The following is an 18,414-nucleotide window of genomic DNA, read 5'->3' on the forward strand; positions in this document are numbered from 1 at the left end:
GATGAGGAGGATGAGATTCATCTATTCCTTCATCCATTCTCTTGGGAGAAAAGTGTTGTGAGACAAAAGATTCCCTGGTAGTAGTACATTGATTGAGAGCTCGGGGGTGGCCAACTATAGAAATATTATGTGTAGCTAAGTCTACAGTTGGGTGGAGAGTCATCCCCAAAAATTTGTTGCGGTTAGCAGGATTCAAATAGTGTTCAACTCCGAAATTACAAGAAATGTCATCGCTACAAGTAAGTTGGCTTTGCTCATATTTCTCAAAATTCTGCGCTAATTAGTTGAATAGAGGTGTGTTGATTATAAACGGCATAATTGATCTAATTACTTGTATATTTAAACTGTGGGTTGTTACATATGGTATCAGAGTTAGTTCGGCTCTATGTGACCTCTAGGTAGAAGTTTGAGAAAAATACTTAATTAAATTCATCAATAATTTTAATAATTTTTCTTACCATCACGGGGAGAAATTTAATGAAAATAAATTTGAGAAATAAATACAACTTTTACCTTTTTCTACAATAATTATTATATAAATTATTAAATAAATATCATTATTTTTACAATAATTATTATGAAAATTATTAAATAAATATCATTGTTTTTACCATAATTAGTTATATAATTAAATTGTGGGTTGTTACATATATAACTAATTAGATCAATTGTGGGTTGTTACTAATTAAATTTTGAGTTGTTGTATTTATCTTTTTCTACAATAATTATTAAATAAATATCATTATTTTTACAATACTTATTATGAAAATAATTAAATAAATACAATCATTGTTTTACCATCATAATTATTTGTATACTAGTTATATATTTAAATTGTGGGTTGTTCAACTATATATATATATAATCTTTGGATGAATATACATACTCTACAATATAATAATATGGATACTCTAAATACATATATATATATATATATATATATATATATATAAAAACACAATTAATAATATATATGCATATGTTATTAATCTCAAATTATAATTTTTGCATATTATATATATAAAAGTGAATTACTTGTTTTTTGAATTAAAATTTTATTTTATTTTTAATTTATTATTCAAAATTTTATTTTAATTTTTAATTTATTTAAATTAAAAATTATTTTAAGTTAATTGTTTATATAATTGTTATTAAATATTTTATGATTTACTTGTGAAGTAAACAGTTATTTAAAAAAAATAGTTATATTTCAAAATGAAAACCAATTATTAAGTAAAAGTATTTTGAATATTATTATTATTATTATTTATTTAAATTAAAAGTTTTCTTAAGTTAGTTATATATAACCCGTCATAAGTAACTAAAAGTTATTTCATTGTTATCTTAAACTTTATGATTTATTTTTAGATTAAAAACTATTTTGGAAATAGTTAAAATAAAAGCTAATTATAAATAATTAAAATTTATATTCTAAATTGTAAATTAATTATAGATAACTAAAGTTATATCTCAAAGTGAAACTAAAATCCAAGAGAAGTTCTAGTTAATTTGTTATAACATACATAATTATTAATAATATAAAAGTTATGTATTTATAAAAATATAATAATGATGATATAATAACATTCTAAGATAGATTTGTATTTTGGTGAAGTTTATATATATATATATATATATATATATAAAAAATATATATATATATATATAGATATAGATATATATATTAAAAAAAAATGGAAATAGATGGCTTATATATATATATATATATATATATATATATATATATATATATATATATATATATATATTAAAAAAAAAGGTGGAAATAGATGGCTTTTGTAAAAGTAATTGAGAGATGATTTAAAAAAAAAATGTATTTGTGATTTGAAAAAAGAAAAGAAAAATATAAGTATACAGAATTTTTGAGCCACACATGTCAAATTCCATTTGTTTAGAGAATTGTAAAAGGGTGGTGAATATTCTTTTTACTATGGATAGAATTTCATGAAAATCATATCAATTATTTAATGTAGAACATGGTGCCTTATTTTTAGTTATATCAATCTTTTTTATATTCATTTATTTCTAATTTTATTATTTAAATTATCTTTTAATCAATGAAATCAAGATTGGCTTAAAGAGCTTGAATTTGTTTAATTATTATTAAAGTACTATGTTGAAATGGGTAATGAAGGTTGGATTTCTTTATTTAATATTAAAATATTATCTTAGAACTCATTAATTATTATTCTATTTTATTATTTATTAGAAGTACGTCGTAATATTTCATTGTATGAAGGTTTATAAAATTATTATTTATAATAATTATGAGTGTGGTATTTGATTTAATAAGAAATTTCAATGTAAATTAATAATTGATCAATAATTTATTTGAATTAAAAAATAAATAAAAATAAAAAATGCAAGGATTGAGATCATATTTGATTACTTACATTGGAGAAGAAGTGAATAAACAAAAACCTAGTAATAATAATGTGGATTAGGTTGTTAAGTAAGATAGAGTGATTGGAATTTTGGATTCATAGTGAATATTGGTAGTTTGTTGGTTGACTTTTTCTAAGGATGTAGCCTCTTGAAGAAGGAAAGAATGGTAATGAAATCCTAACTATGAACATTAGGAAGAGGTCATCCAATATGAAGTAACATTCGAGACTAATAAAGGCTAAATTGTCAAGTTACATGTGTAAACTAGGTGTGGAAAATCATATTTGAGTGGAATAAGGTGGATTATGTACAAATTGATTGTTTTGACATTAATGAAAATCATGTGTATCTTAAAGAGATTGTATTAAAGAATAACTATAGGAATTTCTTTGTCACTAAGATTTTATGTTTACACTTCTTAAGAGGCACACCTTTCAGAGTGATGCATTGTGGAAACTTAACAAAATATTGGAAGGTTGAAGTGTTTTAAGTTTTTTTTTTTAATCCCAATGAGATGAGGACCAATCCGCAACAAAATTTTCAAACTTATTTATGATGAAACTATGGGGTGATGATTACTATGACAACCTACTAGGAATGATGTAATTTGGAAGTGAGAATTTAGTGATATAAATGAAAGGAGGTAATGTTTATCAATTATCATGTTTTCTTATCAAAGGGAAAATATTAGTACAATATACAATCCATAAAGAATTGGGAGTTTCATGTGGAAATTATTTAAAGTGGATGTGGAATATATTTAAAGTGCCTATAGAATAGAATTCAAGATGTTATGACTTTGTTTCGAGGATATCTCCTCTTAAAAAGGGGAAAGAAAATGATACAACATTGAAATAAGATTGGTAACAACTAGCATTATGGAAAAATAAGTATAAGGAGATAATGGTATTAAAAATTATTAAAAGAAAAAGAAAAGGAGGGGTTCTAATATTGCTCCTTAATCTTAATGGTATATGTTTAATGAAGTTATATAAGAAGGAATGACAATGGAGGAACTTACAAATTTATTATTAATGATAATGAATGGTAGTCATGGTGACCATGACCAACTTGGAATAATGAGATAAATAGAGAATAGTACTGGATAGATACTTAAGGGAATGAGTGGAAGTTTCACAAACAAGCATAAGAAATCAACAAGAAGTAATAAATTGTCCTAGAATATGATGGAATATTTTGCAATAGGCATTGATAATAGTTAATGAAGATTAATGATTATGATGATTATGAAATTCATTAGAGTTGTAGGAATTATGGTAACCTATGATTACATAATCCATGCATTCTGCAGGACACGGATAAAGAAGCCAAAAGTAGCAATTGGGAAGATTTTGCGAACAAAAATTGGGAAAATGCCTTAGCATTAAGGTACCATTTTCATGGTAAGTCCAAAATTAGTGATAGTGAGCATGGTGATAATGTGAGTAAACAAAATATGAAATTTTAAGATTGAAGTAGCTAATTAAAGTTCATATAGTGCCTAAATTGCATAACATTAAAGTGTGAAGGAAACTGTGAAAATGTAATAATGTCTAGGGCTAAATTATGGGGTCTATCTCTGGAAAGTTCTCTTAAGGATATTGATGAGTGGATTGAACAACATGATTGGTATGGGTCATAGTGATGACCTACAAAATTTAAAAGTGTCAATATTGGAATTTGTGAATACTTGTAATTGGTGAGAAATGACAAGTGATAAACTAGAGAAACGTTTCAAGGATAACAATTGTTTAACTTTTGGAAAAAGGAAATAAACTATGTAGACTAATGAGAAAACATTGAGTATGAAGCGAGGTCAAGTGGTATCAAGATGGGAACTCGATGAGATAAGTAGATATTTTGAGGATGTACAATAACAATTACGTGTGTGATGGATAAATCACCAAGGGACAACAAGCCCTCATGAAGGTGGATTAAACATGACATAAGACTTAAATAATGATGACCTAGTGTATCTGTGCCATTTGGATAAGCAAAATATGTATAGTGATCATGGAATTTTAATTGATATTGATAATTTAGAGAATGATTGTACAACTGATAATATCTTAACAATGAATTCCACTAAAATTTCCTTGGGGAAGGAAGATTACATGACAAGAGATTAAGTCTCAAGATAATGAGGCTCATTTGAAATTTAATGATGTACTTAAATCAGTATACCTACAGTGTAAATGGTCAACTTCCTAGTTGACAGAAGTGGAAATGATTATTGAAAAGTAATTGGTATCTTGATGAAAACATGACACTAATAGTATTGGTGAGATAGCCTACAACCTAGAGGGATGTTGAATACTCTTATTTCCTAGTTGTTATTCGTTGTTTATATAAAAAATGAAATTGATTTTGATGAACTATTATAAAAATGTTTATAGTGTATTATTGTTCTATATCTGATAAGTATTGAGATGATTCTCATATTAATGATGTTTCATGATGTGATGGTATGTGGTAAATGGTATAGTTCTGATGAGAGGTTAATGATGCATATGTGGTGCTTATTTATTTATTTTTTATGATAATGATGTTGTATGTTTATGATGAATATGATATGCATATAAATTATGATGTTATGATATGAGGTATATTGACATGTGCATTTATTATGTGATGATATGTATTTGATGTTGATATGTTGATTTTATAACTTAGGAGGATATTATGATGTGAAGCATGTGGTAATTGTATGTAGATTTATGACATGAAAAATTTTGTGATAACAAGGATGTTATGTTCTCATGATGACATGCAAGAGTTGGCATCTAGGTTATCTTCTATGATGTTATAATTATAATTAATGCATCGGATGTATGTTCAGATGTGGTGATTGAAAGGAAATCCACAAATGTGCCACGAGGGCCGGTTTATTTCATGATCTCGTGGGTGCCCATATCTGTAAGAGAGAATATGTAACACCATATGGGCTGGGGACAAACTCAATCAACACTACATATGCTAGTGGTTCCTTTGTCCAGTATTGCTCTTGATGGATAACTCTTGAGGGGCTATGCGACATATTGAGAGGCCAAGTGCCTAATATTGTAGGCCAAGTGCCTGATAATGGATTGGGATGCTGAAGTCAGGTGGGGGTGTAAGGACTACGATTCCTGAGGCTGTGCACCTTAGTGAGTGTGGAGGGAGTGGGCCAACATTTCGAGATGCCTGGAGTACTGAGCTGGGTACTTGTCTTAGGGTAGATGAGGTCTAAGACTAGCGCGAGCCTTGGGGCTAGCCTTGAGCTATGATACAAACCGATGAGGATTATGCTTAGTTCTGAAAGTGGGAAAAAGGACTGAGATTCCTTGGGATTTCCCAGGTGTTTTGGAAACTTTCAATGCCTACTAGTTATACTAGTTCAACAGAGGGAGTGGGGAAAACGTGAAGTAATAAATAACTAAATACAATAAAATGTTAAATGATTCAACTTAACTTCGGGACAAAGTTCCTTAAATAGGGGGGAGTATGTAATGTCTCCTAATAATAATAATAATAATAAAAATAAATAAATAAATAAATAAATAAATAATATTAAAATATAAGTAAATAAATAATAAACAATAAAGAAAAGATAATAATGGTAAATAAATAGTAAAAAATAAAGAAAATATAATAATAGTAAATAAATAATAAATGATGAAGAGAATATAATAATAATAAATAAATAAAATAGTAAATAATAAACTAGAGTTATATATATATATATATATATATATATATATATAGATATATAAACTATAAAAATAGTAAAAATAAGTAAAGTTAACAGAAAGTAAAAAGGAATAAAATACAAAAGAGTTAAATTAAGAAGAATATTAAATTAAATAAAACTTAAAATAAAGAAATAAAAGTTGCATGTTGACACATGAAATGTGTGCATGCAAACCCCTTTTTATTTTTTGGTTTATTTAATGGATGAGGAGGAGGATGAGATTCATCCATTCTTTCATGCATTCTCTTGGGAAAAAAGTGTTGTGAGACAAAGGATTCCCTGGTAGTAGTATGTTGATTGAGGGCTCAGGGGTGGCCAGCTGTAGAAAGATTATGTACATTTGAGTCTACGGTTGGGTGAAGATTCTTCCCCAGAACTTTTTTGTGGTTAGCAGGATTCAAATAGCGTTCGACTAATATGTAACAACCCACAATTTAACATATGTATAATTAGTTGATCTAATTAGTTGCATATTTAAATTGTGGGTTGTTACAGGAGGGATGGAGAGAGCTAAGGGGGAGAAGAGGGAGACATACAGAGAGATGGAGAGAGATAGTGAGGGAGAGAGAGAGAGAGAAAATGATAAAGGAAGGGATGGAGAGAGTGGAGGGGGAAGAAGAGAAAGATATCCAGTGAGAAGGAGTGAGATAGTGAGGGAGTGAGGGAGAGAGAGACAGAATAATATAGGGAGGGAGATAGAGGAAGAGATAAAATAAAAGATATAGAGATGAAAGCAAATATGTAAATGGAAATAAATAAATATAGTGTTGGATGGAGATAAAGAGGAAGAGAAGGAAGGAAACAGAGAGGGAGAAGGGAGAAGAGGGGATGAAGATTGGCATAAGAGAGAGAGAGAGGAATAGATAAAGTGGAAGAAGAGAGAGAGAGAGAGAGAGAGAGAGAGAGAGAGGCGGAGAGAGTGGAGGGGGAAGAAAAGAGAGAGGTGGATATAGAGAGTGAGAGATAAGGTAAGAGGGATGGATGGCGAGAGTGTAGGGGGGAGAAGAGAGAGATAGAAAAAAAGTGGGAGAGATATAATGATGGAGTGAGCGGGGGAGAGAAGGAGAGAGGGGGGATATAGAAGAAGAGGGAAGAAGAGATAGAGAGATAAAAAAAAATGTGATTGAAAATGGAGAGATAGTGAGTGGTGGGGAGAGAAAGAGAGGGAGGGAAGGAGATAGCTAGAGAGGAGAGAGAGAGAAAGGGAGAGGGAGAGGGAGAGAGAGTGGAATAAGAGAGAGAGAGAGAGAGAGAGAGAGAGAGAGAGAGAGAGAGAGTGGATGGGATGAAGAGAGAGAAAGACAAAGAGAGGGAGAGAGAGAAGGAGAGAGAGGGAGATAGAGACATAGAGGAAAGAAGAGATAGAGAGACAAACAAATATGTAAATTGAAATAGAGAGATAGAGAGTGGGGAGAGAGAAAGAAAGAGAGAGGGAAGTAGATAAGGAGGGATGAGAGAGAGGAGGAGTGGAGTGATATTTAGAGAGGAGATATGGGGGGAGTGGAAGAAGAGAGATATAGAGAGGGAAGAAGAGAGAGAGGCAGAGATACAGAGTGAGAGAGAAGGAGAGGGGAAGGGATGGAGAGCATGGAGGGGGAATGAGAGGGAGACAAACAAAGGGAGGGAGAGGTGAAGAGAGGGACAAACAATGATGGGGGTGAGAGGGAGACAAACAAAGAGAGGGAGAGGTGAAGAGAGGGAAAAACAATGATGGGGGAGAGAGGGAGAGAGAGGGAGACATTAAGAGAGGGAGAGAGAGTGTCATGAGAGAGAAGGAGAGGGATAGTGAGGGAGTGAGGGAGAGAGAGAGAGGAGAGAGGGAGGGATATAGAGAAAGAGGTGGAGTGGGGATAGAGTGGGAGATACATAGAGAGTGATGGGGTGAAGAAAGAGAGAGGGATAAAGAAACAATAGAGCGAAGGAGATAGAGACAAAAGTGTGCATATATTCTATAATGCATGAATGGTATTGACATTGCCATTATAATGTGAGAAGACAAGAGAGGAATGTAGGTAGAGTAGTTAATGTAGTGGAACTTAGTCCAAACATAAATCTAGTGAATAACTTCAAAAGAGTAATAACTATGTTAACACTTGGTATGAATTTTTGTGTAATTAGAAATAAAATCTGTCCACTTGTGTTATTTCCAATCAAGTTTTTGTCTTATTATGTAACTAGAAGACAATTTTTTATGTAACTAGAAGAAAATTCAGGTAACTTGAAGACAATTATTTTCTTGTTGATGAATTGGAAAATAATCTCTGTCTTCTAGTGTATTTGGAAGACAATCTTTGTTTTATTGTATAATTGAAGCATTTTTTTTTGTAATTTGAAAACAATTTATATATTTATTTGGGATTACAATCCAATTTTTGTCTCCTTGTAATTACAATTCATTTAAACATGTGGAACCATCGTAGTGAGAAAAGAAAGTCCTCAAGGAAAAAACAACAGGTTGAACAAATCATTAAAGTGTGAGAAAATACCAAGCTAGGTATGGAGATACACCGAATTTTAGAAAAGGAGAATCAAACTCCCAGCAAAATAGATGAACCTCCAATCAATATACCATTAACAGAATTTGTTATGGAATATTAGATGATGATGGATTTGCTTGGAGCTGATTATAGTATGGATAAAATTAGAGAGGTGACTAGTGCACAAACTCTTGATGAATAAATTCTTATGGTGCAACCTCTTGTTCAACAATGTAACATTTCAGAAGCTACCACCTAGAAATTTTAGTCCCCTTCAAGAAATGTAAGACCATAATAAAGAATTCAAGAGTTCCAGAATACAAGTCCATCTCCCCTACCTATATTTGACACTATGCGACAAAGAATTCCAAAACTCCTTCATGGGAATGAAAGTGGTTTATTATTACTTGAAGGTAGTCTACTTGAACAAATTATTTGTTACCAATCCCATAAAATTATTAAATAATACTTTGAATTGAATTCTGATGAAACCAAATGCCAATTATTTTTGTATTTGTTAAAATCTAGGAGTTTAAATGTTGTTATAAGAATTCTAGACATTAAAATGGTGAAAAATATAACAAAAAAGTAATCATATTTTTAGAAATATTGTGGGTTCTTTTTAAAAAATTGGTAAGACCACTCAATCCTAGGACCATAATGTAGTATGTGATGTCTTGTACCAATCAAATGTTAACAAGATCACAATAAAATATCATTTGCTAAAAAACACATCCGATATCATTGAATGCAATGTCAAAAACCTTTCAAATTATTCTATTAGGCAAGATATCATCAACACAATTGGACAAATAGATTGTTGGGCCTTAATTCATAGGCTACCTTGCTTTGATATGAAGTTAATTGGAGTAGTTAAGGGACTAGTGCAAAATTTATGGCATGAGAACACTATACCTTCTTCTAACCAAAAATATGTAATAAAATTAAGAAGGGGTTCTAGGGAACATAAACCCCACATTAAACACTTCCTTGACATGAAATAGTTAGAATTGTATGAAAGATTTGGGAATGCAATTTTTTCATTTAACTTGGGCCAAATATCATTTGAGAAATGCAATCCTTGGTATGCTATAATAAACACAACTCACAACACATGTTGTTGCTAATACCATATTGAATACTCTTACTATTATGACACATATCTATATTTTTTTTTGTATTGAACAACATCCTTGTGCAGGAAAGCTCAGTTATATTTCCACTCACATAATCTAGAGACTTTATTCACAATGTCCTATGTACCAGGCTTGACAAGGGTACATTTTATCAAAAACCTTGCTTAGAGGGGACATGCCTTAGTTGTGGTGGAATGGAAATACTAAGAAAGTGCATCCATGCGAGTAATGAGTATGAATTGGGGAGGAAGGAAGTCAACTAGGAAAGCTTCGACTATGACACATATAATGCCGAGGGAGGGAATGAATTGGAAAAAATACAATTGGTCATTTCCAAGGTTATTGATGAGTACATAAATAGTATCTTTTTTTTCATTCAAATTGAAGTTTGATGCTAGTATTTAAACATTGTAGAAATTTGTATTCATATATCTATTTATTGTTGTTCTATTAGGTATGAGTAGATGACTTCATCAAGGAATTCTATGAAAATACCCAACAATATATGCAACATGTCCATGTTGTTTGATGGAAGAATCAGATTTTTCAATTATGTAGATATATGTTTCCCATTGGTACTATATTATCAATGGTGGATTTTGTAGAGAACTATACCCTTCAATCATAAAATGAGATTCAAATCTAATATTATCACTTAGATCAGGTCAACTTAATGGTCCATATCACATTTAAGCATGGGCCAGATAGTAGCGAAGAAAATAGGGTTATATGGAGTATTAGTTCTACATAATTTAAGAAAGGTGCCATCATCATATCTTATGTATTGCACTTCTTTCAACCATTCTACAATTAGTTGAAGGATAATAATATTATATATATATGGAGTAACATTGGATTTGGTTAGATGGTTGCCCTAGCCAATTAAAAAGTGCATGTGTATCTCGATATTTGTGCATGTTGCAAAAAGAAGCACAAGATACCTCATATTTGGAACTATTTTGGGACCAAGAATGGAAAAGGGGAGCAAGAACATGCATTAGAACTACAATATGGAGGGAAGAAATGAATTTCAATACTACTATCATTTTAGATGCAAAATCCATCACTGACAGGTGTTCTTCAATTACGGTGTTGGAACTAAGAAATCATGGGTACATAGAATTTTTTGGGAGGTAGTCAATATAGATTGAACACATTTTTATGAATAAAAAATAATGCAAGTAACTCATGTATTTCATTCAATTTGAACATCATAAAATGTTATACGTGAAATATGAATGTGAAAAGGCTCTTGCTTTTGTGAGGCATGTGGTAGTGAGGAATGGGACAATTGTGAACCCATAGACTAGGTAGATGGTTGGGAACATATATCGCTATCCATTGGTAAATGTATAATTGTAGAATTATGATAGTTGAAGGAGGACCAATCAAGTATTTTAGTGGATTACGATCACATCTCAGATCTTGTACAACCAATTTGTATGAGTATTTTATTATTTTTTATCAACTAACATGATGGTAGTATTCTTTGTTTATTTAATGGACTAACATGTTGGCATTACTTTCTTTTATAGGGCACATATATGCAATGGTTTCCCCACAATTCAATGAATGGGGCAATGACTATTGCTTGGCATGTTGCATAGGGGGAAACAAACCCTAAATGCTACATTAATGGACTGTGAAGGGATTGATTTTACAATCGAGTTGATGATTATCAAAGGAGAATATCTAATACAAAGTGAAAGAAAATAGAAGAGAAAAGGGTTTGTATTTGAATATTTTAGACCATGTAATTTTGTATACCACCATAAAAACTTAGTTGTCGGTACAAACCTCTAACTACAAACAATGCCAAGCAATAAATCATCAGAGGTATGATACTTCATACCTAATCATGAACAATATAAGTTAGTGGAGACCATTAGTTTTAGAAGTGATGCTAATGGTCTACTTGAATGATGATAGGAGTACGTATGTGGCACATTTGTTATTTTCTATTTGTTATGTGTTATGTGATATGTTTTTTTTTTCAATTAATTTATAGATGACTACTATTTAATATTAATTTGTGCATCTAAGTCTATTTTCCTTTGTTGTGCCTAGGTTAACCAATGCTTTCCAATAAGAAAAACAATGTTTTTCGACACCATTGTAATGATTTTTTGAAATATATGCTTGGGATGTCTTCAATTTTATTTATGTTCCTTCTTGCAGATACATTTTTCTATTTTTTCTCATTGGACTCTAGATTTTGTTCACTTATTTGGACAAATGGAGGTTTTCTACACATAACCTTAGCCATCAACTAGATCTCTCCACCTTTTCATATTTATGCAAGTACACTACATTTTTCTTGAAGAGATGCATCAACCTCTTTTCATCACTTATATGTGACACCTAATATGGTGTATCATGATCTATGCTACTTATGGTAAGTATATTGTGGGAAGTCGACTATGTGTCTCAATTTGAAGAGTATCACTTTCTTACATTTCTTATGGGGCATCATCTAATTCATAAAATATAATAAACAAACATAAAATCCCAAAGAAAGTGCATAAAGAGAAAACTTATAGTGCATAACGTGCTAAAAAGAGAGGCATCAGCCTCTTCTCAACATTGGGGATTGGTTAACACAAGGTAGAAGTTCCTTATATATCCTCTAATGTATATTGCATCAAATACTTACATATCTTCTGATGTATATTGCAGCCACTATGTATAATGGTCCATTTAGATTATGTGTGTTTCTTAGGGTGTGTCAATTATGTGTGTCATGTAAGAACATTACTTATGTGTCACTTATGGTGCATCACTTATGTGCATAAATAGATATGTGTTGATGGTCATGGTTCATTTCTTATATGCATCACTTATATCTCGGTGATTAAGGTGCATCACTTATATTAATATATGACACCTAATATGATATATCATAGTGATGCACTACCCACCTTGTTAGCTTATTCAACCAAGCTACAGAGTCTATTCTCTTTATTGTGTTGGCAGAATTACTTTGCAGAAGTTAAATTAACAATTAACTTGGTGAGTTGTAGAGTGTTACATTTTAATTAGGGTTTCTCAACTTTAACTTGTTTCTTTCTTATATACTTTGTAATGAACTCTTCGTTGGATTTTTCATTACAATTTATCGTGATTTAAAGGCAAAAATTACTAGAGGCACAGCTCTGTCATTTGCATGTGAGTTTTTGTTAAAAAAAAAGTTAATTCTTTTGTATTTCGCACACTGTAACGAAGTTTTAACACTCGTTAGTTTGCCCAAGGTGATTTAATTGATTTACATAGACATAATAGATAGATTCAACCATCCACATGCGTTTGACTGATTCCATTCGATGGCATTTTTTAAAGATCATAACTCGTAAAAACTATGCTGCCATTGTTCTACCACCATGAAATTATGTCCAAAGTTGGGTGCTTCTGCTGGATTTGCAAGGTAATAACGGTTGTCTCCAGTGGTTTAAGGAATTTGCTGTAATCTTAACCACCAGTTAAGCAGTATCTAATGTTAGAATGAGTGATATACCAGCTGTCAAATTTGAATTTGAATTATGTTTTAGGATAATCACACTTTCCATATTCACTTACTATGGCAGCACTTAGTATGAACACACAGTCATTTATAATGATTCAATATCTTTGAAGCTACAAAAATTAGATTTGATTTAAATCCTTCCACAGACCATGTCACTAGCTTGACAATGATGGCTACGAAAAATATTTCATTTTTCTCGATGACTTAACTCTCTCGTCACAATAACGTTCAACTATGTAAAGCTAAAACGCCATTACCTGCAATTATTGAGACTGTCTAATCAATGAGGAAACAGAGATTGTGGCAGATATTGACAACGTACCATCAATTCAGTGAAATATCTCCATTGCAACCCATCATGTTATTAATAAAAGATAAAGCTGCTTTGTATTCTGCAAACAACTTGCTTACGAAGGTTCGGCTGTCTTTTCACATGGTGTTCCGACCACTGACTTCGTATGAGGAAAAAGAAAACCAAAATGAATGTCCCAAAAGACATGGAAGTTGCGTAGATATTGACTACAAACCAAACAATTTTTTTTGAAGGTGAGACGTTAATTTTGTGGGGGATATTTGCCTAGATAGTCAAAAATTGTTAGAATTCAGTAGTTATTTTGTTTTAGATTTGAATCTACTATTATTAATAGTAGAAATAAATTTAACCCCACCCAACATCTGGAACACCCATAAATTTAGATTTCCCAAAATTTTGTTAAAATTTATCAAAATTATAAGAAAAAATCTATTATTACCCACAAAAACGACACCTCGTTAACATGTGAAAATATATCGAACTGTCTGTATAACTTTTTTAACATGTGAAAATATAGGTGGCTATGAAATTGACAGGTTAACGGTTATAGTTATCAAAATTTTCAAACGATATATTTGAAATTTTACTATTTAGGTTATGCATTAAAGTAGCTGCATCGGATATTAATAATAGTATAATTTTGGTTTTATCATGGATTTCATTTTATTCAAAATTTAAATTAATAAATTCATCCATTCATTTGTTCAAAATGCATTAGTTATCTTAGTAGACAACACCATAATATATAACAACTTTGGCCAAAGTGACATCATTTGTTACTACCAAGTGTTCATTGAAAAAAATAAATAAAATTAAATGATCAACCAATTCCTAAATACTCTGATATAGCATTTTCAATTTCCCATAATCCATTTAAGGTTGCTTTGCCTAGTACTTAAAATTGCTTTGCTCAGTACTAAATTTCATTTTAAGGATGTGAATAGTATAGCTAGCAAGTATATTTCATTATCCCGGATGACTTCAGTCTCTCGGAACAATAATGTTAACTTATGGATGCAACCCATCATGTTATTAAAAGAAGATTAATCTTCTTTGGATTCTGCAAATAGATTTTCACATTGGTTCATACCAAACAATTTTTTTTTCTAAATAGAGATGAATGCAAATACATTATAGTGCAATTTTAAATACATCATGGTACTATTATAAAATGAAGCTGAATGAAGCTGCCGTCCATACCTGAAGATACCTTTGTCGTCCATACCTGAAGATACATTCATTCTTTTGCATAACTGAAGCAAAAGAACCTTTCTGTTCAATTAATCACTACCCAGACTATGAGGAAACAGTGATAGGTGTGGTCCTTTCTGCAGGCGCGGAATTTGATTATTTGTATAAATGATTTTACATGAAAAACTATATTCTATATTTTATAGGCGTTGTCCATATAGGTTACAATTTTGTTGGGATAGGGACTGAGATTTTAGCAGGAGTTTGGTATTTTTTTTTTGAGAAATTTAATCTTGAGAATGTTTATATTATTTTTTTGATGGTGGAAATAGATTCAGCACCATCAAAAACCCTTGGACACCCAAAATCCCAAAACTTGACAGTTGTATCTTCGATTTCCAAAAATTTCTGCTAAATTTTTTTAAAATCCAATCAAAATTTCCATTATTTTTTAAGCAAAATTGTTGCCTCCTTAAACTACTATATGAAATTCACAAATTCACAAATTAACAATTATAACAATTATAAATATCAAAAATCTAAAACAATAAATTTGACATTTGACTATTTAGGTTATACATCTTAAATTCTACTCGTTATATTAGATATCAATATTATAATTTATAATCCATATATTGGTTTAATGAGGTGATTTATTTGGTTTTTTTAAGGACAGAATTAAAAAATTATAATTTTAATTGGTTAGTCTATATACTATAGAGGTTTTCCAAGCTAATGAATCTATTTATGCTGCACAAATGCTTTAGCTACCTGGTTAGACTATTTATGCTTCACAAATGCTTTAGCTACCTGGTTAGACTACAGTATAATGCATGGCTTGGTGAGGGTGACACCATTTGTTAGTGCAAAGTGTTCATTTAAAAAAATTTGAATGTTACATTAATTTAGGTATTTTGGTAAATAAAGCGTTCTCAATTTCCCATAACCCGTTCAACCCTACTTTGTTGAATATCTTTAGTAGGTCTGCAACTTCCAACTTTAGCTTGTTCCCATACTCCATTCAACCTTGCTTTGCATCATACTAACTTTATTCTACTCACGTTGATCACTAATGTGCAAGTTTCAACTATTTTTTTAATATCCTTTCGACAAAAGATTCCTAATATTTCCATTTCATAACTTGATTCAAGTTGTGGTTTAATATTGGTACAGTGTCCATGTGCGCTTTGAAGTTCCATTATTCATCTATATTCACCATAAATAAATATTATTCATCTATATTCAACATAAATAAATATTTATGTATATTTATAGATATTCTCATAAAGTCACAATTCTAACTTATCTATAGTATTATTTTTGGATATGAACTATATGAATTTGCAGTAAATATCCAACGTTTCGAGTGGTCAGTCTACTCATTAGAAGTTGTATAATGAAGTGAGAAGAGAATGCTCAGGTAAAGGAATAATAGACGAGAAAAGTAGTAATTGAAAGGAAAGGAAAAATAACCTAGGGAATAGATAAGAGAATAGATAAGAGGAGAAAAAATTAAGGGCAAGATGAGAAGACAAAAAAAATATTAAAGATTAAAGATGTGAAAATATTTTATTTAAAATATTTTTTTAAGATGATAAATTAATAAAGAATAGAAAAAAGATTGATATAAAATAAGATAAAATAATTAATTAAGTTAAATTGAATTGAGATTAGAGAAGAGAAGAAAAGATATTAGTGAAATGAATAGATGAATTAAAATAAAGATGAAAATTTACTTAGAGGAGAAGAGAAGGGAAAAGATAAAAGAATGGATAAAGTATAACAAGAGTATAGGATTCAAGAAAAGGGAAAGTGAAGGATTAAGAAACCCACAAACAATGAAGGCAAGGGTTATTGGTGGAGCCAGGGATTATTAATTCCAAAGACTTGCTAAGTTTATAGCCACCTTATAGATTGAAGTTATTAGGTTGCTTTTCATTTCAACAATTTCATATATAATGCGGGTGGGATAATGAGGGGTAATGGCAAGAACAACAGTTTGGTAAAAAAATAAGGTATTTTAGTTATGAGAATGTTCAGTGATCAAGCATACTTTGTATGTATGATTATGGTTAGTGTCAGTTATGTGTTCTTTGAGGAAGGTTTTATGATTTTCCACAAGAAAATGGGATTTGGTAAATGTTAGGACAAAGAAGGGGATCAAGTCTACCTTCGGTGATTATAAAATGTTGTTTTACAGTTCTAAAGTGTTTGAAAGAAATTTGTATACTCTTTTGGATTAAGACTTGAGAGATACAATCAATAGTGCATTGAATATAGGGAAGAGAAATTCAAGTTAAAGGGGTGGGGGAGAGAAGAGGAGGTAGAGTTAGTTAAGTTGATTTTATTAGTAGGATGAAAGCTTTGCAAATTTGGGTGGATGTAACCACCCCTCTCACATTTACCCACTTTCACCGACTTGTTAGAGTAAACATGAGCGGAGGGCTACTATGACATGAATCAACCACCTAAGTACAGTTAAGGAAGTGGAATCGACAAACCAAAACCTTACTAACCTTCCTTAGGAGCTACAGGACACATAGGAGCTAAACAACCACACCAGGTGCCCAAACCATGAGACAACTTATTTTTTTAGTGATCTGGACTCCTAGTCGCCTACATAACAAGGCAAACCAGCAACTATAACCCTTAAGTCACATGGATAACCCTGCCTCCCAATGATTATAGTCTAGAATTCCCAGTTCTGTGCATGAGACCCCATAATTTGAGCCACTTTTTTAGGGCTAGGATCTAGACCTCTGCCTAGAAATTGATAGAACTTTTCAGAATGATAAATGACACTAGGACAAAGCCATTAACAAAAATTAGACAAGAACTTGACCTAACTAGGCCTAACCATGATAGACATTCTATCAAGCACATGGTGAAAATGGAATCTATAGATCATGAATGCATATGTGAACATAGAGATTTGAAACTTATATGAGAATCATCAAGAAGGTATAATGTCCTCTCATAATAGCTGTAATAACATCTATTAGGTCATGCATTCAATAACCATTTATTTACCAACGAATTCATGTTAAGAACCATAACTAGAATCTGTCATAAAACCATGTTTATAAACATCATATAACTAGATTAATAACAATGATAGAACAACCATCAAAACCACATCATAACAAGTATATTTACTCATAAAATGCAAGAGGAAATTATCTCTTATTAATGTATGAAAAATCCAACCAAGTTAGGGATTTCCATGTACCACCTGACCAAAGATTGGGCTAAACCAACTATTTCTTTCAACCAATCACCCTTGTGACATATTCCAAGCATGAATGTGGGATAGCATGGGATAAATCAATACATAAACAGCCAAAGGAATCCATAGGTAAAACCACCTCCACCCTCACACTACTGTGATCCCACCTAAACCAGTTCTGGGATCACAAAACCAAACTAAGCTTGGATGCCTCAGAGTTCCTTCACCATTACTTAAGGATTTTTCCTGCCTCCACCCACCTATTGAGGGCTTCCTGGAGAAAATCATCTCCATCCCCAACCCTTGGGATTTTCCTGAGACAACTTCACCCAAATACAAAACCTTCTGACAATCCGAAGCTCAACCAAGAATGTATCCCATCACACCATGGCTATATAGGAGTTGGCAAGGCAAG

The sequence above is a fragment of the Pinus tabuliformis genome, chromosome 7 (genome assembly GCF_031772625.1).
Source record: "Pinus tabuliformis cultivar Carrire ecotype Pingquan chromosome 7, CPIR1, whole genome shotgun sequence".
Taxonomy (NCBI): Eukaryota; Viridiplantae; Streptophyta; class Pinopsida; order Pinales; family Pinaceae; genus Pinus; species Pinus tabuliformis.